Here is a 10,936-nt window from a genome sequence, read left to right on the forward strand (position 1 = left end):
TGTTATTCAAGGTCTCTAACCATCGACTGCTATCATCTCGCTGATCTCAACCAGGTAGTCTACACCTACCAACATGGCACAGTCCAATTGTCAGTGACTTCATGGATTTGTGCCACGTTTTGGTCTGGCCGTCCCTAGCTTTCTTCCAACCTACTATTTAAGAAAATTATTTTCATTATATTAACTTACATACAGCTTTTACAGAAGCTAAAATCAAATAACATAACGTTTATTGAACAGTTAATGTGAATCTGTCATTGATATCTAACAAAGAATGAGCTCATAGAAAACATCCTGGAAATCAAAAGGTAGCTGGCTGTCTATCTACTTTGTCCTAGTTCAGGACTCCTCAACAATAATCTTCATTCACTTATGTTCCTTTACTGATAGATGCAAAGTGATTGAACTTTCCACCATTTATTAGGAGAAATTATTTTTCAAGCATGTATTACACAAGAAATTTCAATTTGACAAAGAGTCCTGTTCGGATATCTAGATGGCGTAATTAAGAAGATCACCACTGGATCCATTTATATTAGTTATTGTTCTGTACAAACTTAGCAAATGGTTCAGTCAAATATATATATGATCAACAAGTTAGTATTCCTTACAACTGTGAGGACTTACCGGGTGTTAAACAACTACCTGAAAAGAAAACACATGTAATCGATTCGTCAGTTGAAAAAATTCGATGATTAAATGAATAAAAAAAGAATTCAGAGATTTATCCGAAAGACAATTAAGATACTCTCCTCTCGATATAAAGTTGCTTAGGTCTTGAATGATACATGAACGTGCTACAAATGCTTCAACTGACAAAACTTTGTCCAATGCCAATTCACCTTATTCATTAAATTGAATGTTTACTTAGTAATCTGTTCACATTTCTCTATTTGTTATTTATTTATTTAAACACATAAATATTGGAACAAGGAAGCACCAGATATATATGCGCTACACAAATCTCATTTGATTTGTGTAAGAGCTATTATAATACCCAGGTGCCCAAACCGAACCAGGTGGTTTTCTTAAGGAGGCACACCCAGAGCCTTTGACCTAAAGATCTGATCCACAAAGCAGTAGAGCATCATTAATAGATGTAGTCCCATGGTAGCTGGTGACCAACGATTGGTTCATACGCCATTTGTTCAATCAGGATCCTGGAGCCCATGTGCACTATTGGTTTGTAATCAGGGTTTTCCAACTCCTTTAGGTGAACTTTCCGTGTCCACAAACCCGGTTAAAGTGTCGGATATTCGCTTTTCGTTCTCTCAATTTTGCAAACAACACCACCGCCACGAAAAGGCAATGAGTATGGCTCCCCTGACAGAGACTATATACACGTGGCCATGTGAAAGCATTTCGCGAGAGAGAGAGAGAGAGAGTGGGCCCTCCCCACTCTCGGCCGTACCTGGGCATACATAATGATTCGAAATGTTTATAATATAATCACTGAATAGATCGTCCTCGTATTAGAAAAATTGAAGAGAAACCAAAGTTTAAAAATAAAATTTTAATCACTAATCTTGGAAGTATTCGTTAACTAAGAAATTTATAATGTTTCCCAATAAAAGTTTCATTGAAGATCTATTAATCTTTCAAAAAGAATTATTCTACTCTAATCTATAAAGTAACTAACAATGATTCATATATATTTGATATAGACTCCTTTGCGGATGTTGTTGTTCAGAAGAACAATGTAAACTCTACAACAAAATCATCAAGGTCAAAGAACAAAACTTCAATCAAATAAACTACATACTTCCTATTGAATAAGCTAAAATTTACCAATATAATTGTGAAACAATTGATGGCATTCAATTAGTATTGTTTGTTTAAATCTTCCCATTGATGTTTAGGACTGCAACTGGTCAGTCTCTAATTGGCATGTGCATATTCTGCGTATTACCTCGATATGGCCTTAATCCAAACAAACAATACTAAGTGAATTTAAACTTCACCTCATTGCACAATCAAGTGGCTATCAGAACTCAGTAGCTGAGTGAATAACGAGATGGCCTTTGAAGCGAACGGTACTAGGTTGGAGTCCCAGAGTGAACATCAACTCTGAGATGCAAGTACATCTAGCTGACGAGTCCCAAATAGGACGAAACGCGCGTTCTGGATTCCACTGCTAGCCACTATCCGTCTTTGCTTACCGTTGATGACATTATTATAAATATATAGAAAGTAAGTAACTACAACTCCGCTTATAGTTCTTCTAGAGTTACTGCCAGTCCCAAGCCCTGATAAAGGAGAAGGATTGGGCATGCGGTTAACGACCACATCGCTTAAAAAAAACGCTAACGAGAAAAATAACTCAAGTAACTACAAGTTAAAAGACATTTCATTTTACTTACCAAATGATATGATAAATAAGATTATAATCTCTGAAATAAACAAGATATTCAAACGATGCATATTTAAGTAATATATAATAAACTTCTCAAAGTTTCACTTATTTAATTCAATCCTATTTATACTACTTAAATTGATGACAACACATGATTTTAAGTTTGAATTAAGCCAATTACTACTATTGTAATGAATAAAGAATACACAATTATGGACAATCAAATGTATTTAAACATCTTAGGTAAATCTAAGAACCATACAATGAATACTTCCCTTGGGTAATGTCAATCAATGGTTTCAAATTTCATTATTCTTTCATTTCCACACTAATCATTCTCTGTTCTTATTCTCTTTTTTGTTTTGATCTTCTTAACCTTCTGCCATTAGGTACTTTACTTTCGATTGATACTACATACTAGATTATTATTTATTGACATCAATAGTATACATCACACTATGATGAAGTATAAGTAAACAATTATATTGTCATAGGATTGTTTAACTAAACAAATTTTGGCGCCAATATGATTCAAATATACTTTTTCATTTGTTTTTCAAGGATAGTTATTTATGAATGAATGAATGTTTTTTTTGTCTTTTTTGTTTGTTGCTATAAAGTTTATTCTAGTATGTAACCATTTAACAAGAATCATATAAGCCAAAATTGTTGTTTTGAAACACATTTTGGAGAGAAAAATTAATGTATGTAATAATGATCATTGAAAATATTACTTATTTCTTTCTTATTTGTTAGTAGTATTGAAAGTCGAAAATGTTTTAATCAAGAGGGGTTTTGTAGAGATATGCTCATTAGTGACTGGCTTCAAGAGGTATATCCTGGAGTTCTAGTGAGTAGCAGTGACCAGTGAAGTTCAAACCACGTCTGTTGTGAGATAGGAACTCATTGAAGACAATTGGTGAACGGTTGCTCAACTTCGTGGATTGGTTGGAGTTAGATGTAAACACCTGTGGATGCCGGCCCAGTGATCTATCGGTTAAATGCTCTGGCGCGAGACTGGTAGGTCCTGGGTGCGACTCTCGTGAGGCGAGGTCGTGGATGCGCACTGTTGAGAAGTCACACAATAGGACGAAACGGTCACCCAGTGCTTTAAGGTTTTCCTTGGTGGTCTAGCTTCAATTGACTCACATTTTCAACTAAGAAAATGTTTTGTTAAATAGTTACTACTTTGATTATTATTAACATTAAAGTTTAATAGTTTAATTATTGTTGCAAATCATCTTACACACTATGATCAAAATAAATAATATAATAATGAGCAAAGACGGATAGTGACTATCGATGGAATCCAGAAAGCGCGTTTCGTCCTTTTTGGAACTTATCAGCTGGATGTACCTGCATCTCAAAGTTGATGTTAACTCTGGGATTAGAACCCAGTATTTTTCTCTTCAAACGTCATTGCGTTATCCACTTAACTATTGAGTCATGATAGTCACCTGCTTGTGCAATGGGGTGAAGTTTAAATTGACTTGTTATTGTTTACTTCAATCTTCCCATTAATGTTTAAAATTGTAATTGATCAGTCTTTTGTTGGAACATGTGCATCCTGTATGGATTGCCTCGATATAGCCTTAATTCACAAACTTTTTAAGCAAAGGTGGGTGATGGTCAGTAGTGGAATCTAGGACACTACTTGCTGCAAATCGCTCTTTGTTCGGAATCCCAAGTTGGTTCAATAATTCAAATACTTCTAATCATAATATTGGAGTCGCGATGGAACCCGTGATTGAATAGTTGGATATACATTTAAATTCTGAAGCTCTCAAGGGTTATATGGAAAGGTTCGAAATCTGGAATAAGACCTGGAAAGGTGTTAAGGATGATAAAATTGTGGCTCATTTCCTCACATTAATCGGAAAGCAGACCAAAGTGTTCCTTTCAAGATGCTAGAACTGTGCTCATTAATTATGAGGCAGGATATTAGGAATTCTACTACATTACTTAGTTATCCCAATCCAATGCGTGCTCAAGGTCTTGCAGAAAACAATTCATTGAAGAGATGCAAAGCAAGTTACAGAAGTGAGCACAGACCTGGTAAATCCATGTCCTGTGGTATATTTCACCCATGTAACTCATGTATATTTCGTTATATTAAATGCTTTAAGTATGGTGAAACGGTACACATTAAATCATTCTATAGAGCTACTGTTCGTTTTGTCACTGTTGATGATAAACCCTTCAGTTCTGATTTTACTGACTTGGGAATTCATAGTGATCATTTATTTTGATTCACGATTTCGAAAGGTAATGTCCATATTCAGAGGCAATTATATACCTCCCTTGACTTCATTGTTGACACAGGCAATAAAGAGTCATGTCTCAGTCCAGAATCAAATGAAGCCTTGTTAGCCTTGCATAACTCTGAAACTGAACTCCAGCCAAAAAAACTTATGCTTCAGGTGATATTTGTCGAGAAAGCTGTACGGACTCGTATTCAGAAAATAATTGGAGCAGCACAGTGAATACAAGAGTATCAAGTGAAATTCAAACTCAGTTTGAGACAAAAGCTTCTTGGCAAGAATATAATTTATGGGCGAACCGACCAGATTTCAGAAAGCAGGTCTCGGATTTTAGCGCGAAATTCATACACTCATATGACTAAATACTATTTCGGCAATATAGCTGGTGTCAGTTCGTGATGAAAAGTCTGAATCTAATTACTAACCCTAACCGTCAACTGTAAATCATAATTCTAATTCCTCACACCGCTTTATAACCCTTATTTGGTCCTAGTTGGTTGGAGCTTCTCAAGGTCATTTTAGCTTTGCTCACAGATCATCCGTAAATCATAGTCTCACTGAAAGTATACTGAATGAATCAAATTATGATCAGAAATCTGATGCAATGTTGATAGACGGTGGTTTTTCTTGTGATCCATTATTATCCAATAAGACCTGGAAGTACTAGACGGAAGTTCCTTACTAGTATGAAACTTCTCAGCAGTGTACATCTACGATCCAGGATGCGAAAATTGAACACAGAGTATTTGGTCTCTCACTAACGCCTAACATCTAGTTCACTGAGCAGTCATGTGACGGTGTTAATGCCTAACTTGAACGAGTCTTTTGTATTGCACGACCATTTTCCATTGTCTTCAGTCGGTAGCTGTCTAAAGTCAGCGACAATGTAGAGGCGGATGTTTGGAAAAACGTTTTGGACGTCTCAAAGCTAGGGCAGAATGTTTTCGACAGGTAAATGATCAGGTTCATCAGAATAGTTTAACTTACGACCATCCATAATAAATCAGTTTCTCTTAATATGACGCCTAATTCGGGGGTTTGTGGCCTCGAAACCTAGAAAAAACTGAACACTACATCCGAAGCTACACCACTGAGAACGTCCCGACGATTTTGTACACTTTGGTCAGCAGCATAAACAGGCTTTTGTGAGAATGACAGAATTGTGTTTTGCGTACAATAAAAAGAGCTGTTTAATTGCAACTACTATCAAAATAAGGCAAAAAGGTGAACGATGTTCAGACGAAGTATATTTTCTTATATGAAGCGCCTTAGAGGTATAGAAATGAGTAAACTATATTAATAGTTTCCAAGACAGAAAAGACCCATACAGGGATTTATAGACCACGTACATCCAAAGGAATGCTTGTCTTGCTGGTCGATGGCCTAATCAAGCGATCCGAACTTCTTCAATCTGTTGGATTGCAACGAAACAAGAATAACTTATCGGTTAGGATGAAAACTCTGCAGAGAATTGAAAGAGTAGAAGCAAATCGAAAGAGTAACAACACGAAACATATGGTTCGCCCGTTTATGCCAAAATTTCGGCTTCTGGCCCACATAAGCTCATTTATGCCACATATTTTCATGTTAAGTTCCGTTGTTGCTGAAATGTTTGACAGTTATCTGTAGTGTTTATATGAACCAATGGTTCCTTTGTATTGATGATTGCTTGATTTTTAATTCCAAATACAATATATTCGTTCGTGTTAATCTAATACTTCTTGGTTAAATTGCGTTGTTTCTGAGATTACTAGTTTATACTATAATTCAAATACTCTTAGCTATTACATTGGCGTCACGATGGAACCTGTATTCGAACGGTTGGACATACATTCAGATTTTAATGCTTTTGAGGATTACATGGAGAGGTTTCAATTCTTAACTATGACCAAGGAAGATATTGAGGATTGTAATATTGTGGCTCATTTCCTCACGTTCATCGGAAAAGAAGCATGCAGCCTAATAAAGACTTTGGCATTTCCAGACAAGCCGATTTCACTCCCTTATGCAACTCTCAAGAGACTACTGCTGGACCACGTAAAATATACAAATTCCGAATGCGGTAGGGGAGAAGAATGAGATGAAATGACTCGCAAGAACATCAGGAATTCCACTACTTTACTACGTCATCGCAGTCCAATACGTTATTCAGACAACTATTCATTGAATTGTGAAACAGTTCACGAAGATGAGCACAATTTTGGTAAATGCTCGTTCTGTGGCAAGTTTCACCCATATAATTCATGTGTATTTCGTAATCCTAAATGCTTGAAATGTGGTAAATCTGGACACATTCAGTCAGTTTGTAATACCATGGTTCCTTTTGCTGAAACTAATTCCAAAATTTGTAATTCTACAAAGGTGGATGTTTCTAATGATCATTTATCTTTATCCAAGACTTCTAGAAGTGGTATAAAATCACATAGCAGTCCAGAGTTGAATGAAACTCAGAATCATTGTGAGACAAATGTTTCTAATCAACCAACTTCTTGTCGGATTTTTCATGTTATTGTACCAGATATGCTTTGTCATAATGATCCAAATATTTCTGATGAAATTTCTTACAATGGTGAGTATAATATGTTGAATGAGTCAAATCATGACCCAAAACCACTTTTGATAGATGCTGATTTTGCCAATGATCCATTATTCTCTAATGAAACTCTTAATAAATTTGAGAGAAACATTTCAGAAAAATCAAGTTCTGATATCGTATCAAGTGTCAGTGGTCCTCACAATCAATTTATATCTATTGATATTCCTAGTGAATGTGACAAATGTGTTCCGAATGAGTCGAATTCTAGTCACATTTCTGATGTTATTGTTTCAGATGTTGGATATTTTCACGAACAATGTTTGTTGAGTAGAATCCCTAGTCAGTGGTATGATGTATCACAGGAGGTAGCAAGTTTTCCTTAAGCAATCAGAGAACCGATTTGCCCAAATATGGAGTTTGCACAAGCAGAGAGTCCAAGTCAACTTCAAGATTATCCTAATGAATATGATGGAGATACATGCTTTCCATTTGATAGTTTTGCAGGTGAATGAAGCCTAGATGATGTGTTTATTACACATATCAATGCATATTTATACGTGTATTCTAACATGAAAAACAAAAAGAATATGTTTCACGATTTTTATGCAAATCAAAGTTACATGGTGGAGTGCCTCAAATTACGCGCCAGTGTTTATCCCCAAATACTCACATATAATAATCAAAGCTTAAGATATATTATGACATGTATAACCAGTGATTGTTTGTAACAACAAAATAAACATCACATATTTTTCCCTATTTGTCACACTTTAAATGTGACCTAATTTATATTCAATATCTATTGTTTCTCTGTGTCAATGGTAAAGAAACGAATATATTTGTTCGGTTATATCTAATGTACACTTCACTTCCACGATTCTTGAAATATAAAAGTCGTCTCTGTTACGGGAGAACTGAAGACATTTAGCTGATTAAAACCTTTTCACTGTACATCAATTTTACTGTGTTTTTGGATGTGTTTGTTTTACTTAACCTTTGGACTTGTCTGTTTATATCATTCTTTTCGGACATTTTAGTTTCTTTTGTCATTGGTTTGGTAATTGAGAGTTTTTGCTCCGGGAACCTACAAAATTGAAGGTTTGTTTTGTAATTGTTATAATTATTGTTATTAGAACGACTTTGATCGATTATTTGTGAATTGCGAATAAACTTGGTATCTAATTTGGAGTTTTGGTTCTCTTGCCTACTTGGGTTCGTGATTTGTGAGTACTTCAATAGTTGGAACAGACAAAAACTCATAATTGGACGTAACAATCTCCACCGTCTATTCTTCTACTTCAGATGCCACGGCCCTTGATTTAAGATTATAATAGTATTATAACATCCTTTTAAGCCTTTTCACTCTACGTTGGAGCTTTGGCCCTAGTCGTTACTAAATAATACTACCGGATTCAATCTTCTTCAGTGTGCTGTTGATACCATCATGTGCAGAGGAGCTTATGTTAACCAATAAGAACTCGTTTGTGGTTGTTATCTCAGATAGTAGTTTGCAAGTAACCTTCATTTCATAACACTGTTACCATTTTGTTGCTCAATATACCTTATTATATTTTAACTGTAAATTGTTACCTTTTACGTTACTCATAGACATACGCTTAGGTTTGTAGTGTTAATTATTTTGGTGTATTATTAGTAACTTTGCGTATTGTTATATCTTGACTAAACTCTATTGCTGGGATCCACCATAGATATAAGAAGATAATACAAATTAGGAACGTCAAAGTGGTTATAGCATTGCGACGTGTGGACCCAACATTATTTCTTGGGGTGGATAGTGTTGTAAAGCCTATGAATAAAATTCTAAATATCATTGGTTTCACTACACAACCGACATGATTATTGTATAAAATTCCAGGAATCAGGTGAGTCTGTTACAGTTGTGGTTGCTAATTCTAATACTAATGAGTACATTCTAGATCGTACAGAGTCTACATCTATTACACAATCGGGCAGACACGTGATGAACCTAAAGAGAATAGGTACGATTGATCGCAGAAATCTGGATTCTCATTTAAGTTTTGGCGGATGTGGTGTTTATATGAACCAATGGTTCCTTTGTATTGATGATTGCTTAATTTTTAATTCCAAATACAATATATTCGTTCGTGATAATCTGATACTTCTTTATTAAATTGCGTTGTTTCAAAGATTACTAGTTTATACTATAATTCAAATAATCCTAGCTATTACATTATCTCAAAACGATTAGGCAAACATTGAATGTATATATTGATGCTAATGGTTATTGTTATTAAATTTCAGACATTTCTCTACAACGTTTAACTGCAGAAACAACAGCTATTGTATTCAAATAACTATGGCCTCTAGTCGTCATTGATAAGATCCTATACCGTAGTCGTTTGTTAGCTTATGCCAAACATCTAAATTTCGAGTACTTGCCGTCAGCATGTCGGCCATGAAGACATCAATTGACAAAAATTCGCTAATCCGTGAGTACCGTTCCAACCGCCCAACCATCCGCTCAATTGTGTTTACATAGGACAATTTCTCCAGACGGAAACGTACTTGCAGAGATCCGGAAATGAACGTAAACTATATGCTCCGAGAGATGTAATGTTTTTTCAAAGGGTACAATATCATCAACACATGAAAGAGTATGTGCTTTGACAAAATACAGCCGAGATGTAGTAGGGTTTGTTGTCATGTTTGACAGAGAACTTCATGGTACCAATCAGGAAGGAGTTCCTTAATCTGAAGATGTTGGTAGGACAACCAAGTGTGGGGAACACAAGTGTAAGTTTCGAGACAGTTGCTTCTACATAGTGTTGCCGTGTGAATTTAAATGAAAAGCTCACCAATTATTCATGATTCAACGCTTACTTAAACATAAACTAGACATTTCAGGAAACACCCCTATCGAGAATATAGAAACCCGTCACGAAACAAATTATTTATAAGTGAGCAAAGTCATTTCACTCAAGTTCTGTCGGTACCAAGTTCCGATGGCTGCAGATAAGGAAGAAACGGTTTACAGGTGAAGCTACCTGATGAGGATTGGGTACACTCCGTATTTGTGTGGTGGACAACGAATCAACGGGGAAAAAGCCTGTGAACACAGAATGACAGTTCACTCACTCAGAGCTACTTCGTTACCGTTTCGTGTCGAATTTCTTTCATCCCGAGTAATAATCATGTCTAGATATGTCAGGAGTAAAGAAAGAATTGAACGATTCTAGTTTCATTCGATAAAGTTGATTCTTTTCTGTGTTTGTCAATAATGCTTAGCGACTATTTTTCATAAGAAGGGCTTGATCAGCAAGCCTGCGTCCAGAGGTAGGGATTTATTTGCGGGAGTTTTAATTCATGCATCAAGAACGATACACTTATCTACAGATCTATCACCAGTGTACTACTCTCATCATAGTGGGGGCGTCGATATTTGTAGTGAACAGTTCTGGTAAATCAATGACTGGAAGAGAGATGCTGTACAGTACTTATTCTTTGGTCGAATTAGCAGGCTTAGTGCCTCTCTTTATTTTCCGTGCCAAAGCGACATTTTGGGAAGCATGAAAAACAGGCTAAATTTGAGCAGACTGGTTGGTTGTGCGTCAGCTAATAACTGGACAGAAAGAATGTTATCCAAATTTCACAGTTTAGTAGTCACAGGTTCCGTAGAATTAATAGTGGGTCACTGGTGCTTTGTGCCATCTCGAAAAAGTGACCCACTTACAATTCATTCATATACTGAATTAACATAACAGACAGCTATAAGCTATTATGTATCATTATTCTGACTTCTCCACA

Source organism: Schistosoma mansoni, assembly GCF_000237925.1.
Source record: "Schistosoma mansoni, WGS project CABG00000000 data, supercontig 0163, strain Puerto Rico, whole genome shotgun sequence".
NCBI lineage: Eukaryota > Metazoa > Platyhelminthes > Trematoda > Strigeidida > Schistosomatidae > Schistosoma > Schistosoma mansoni.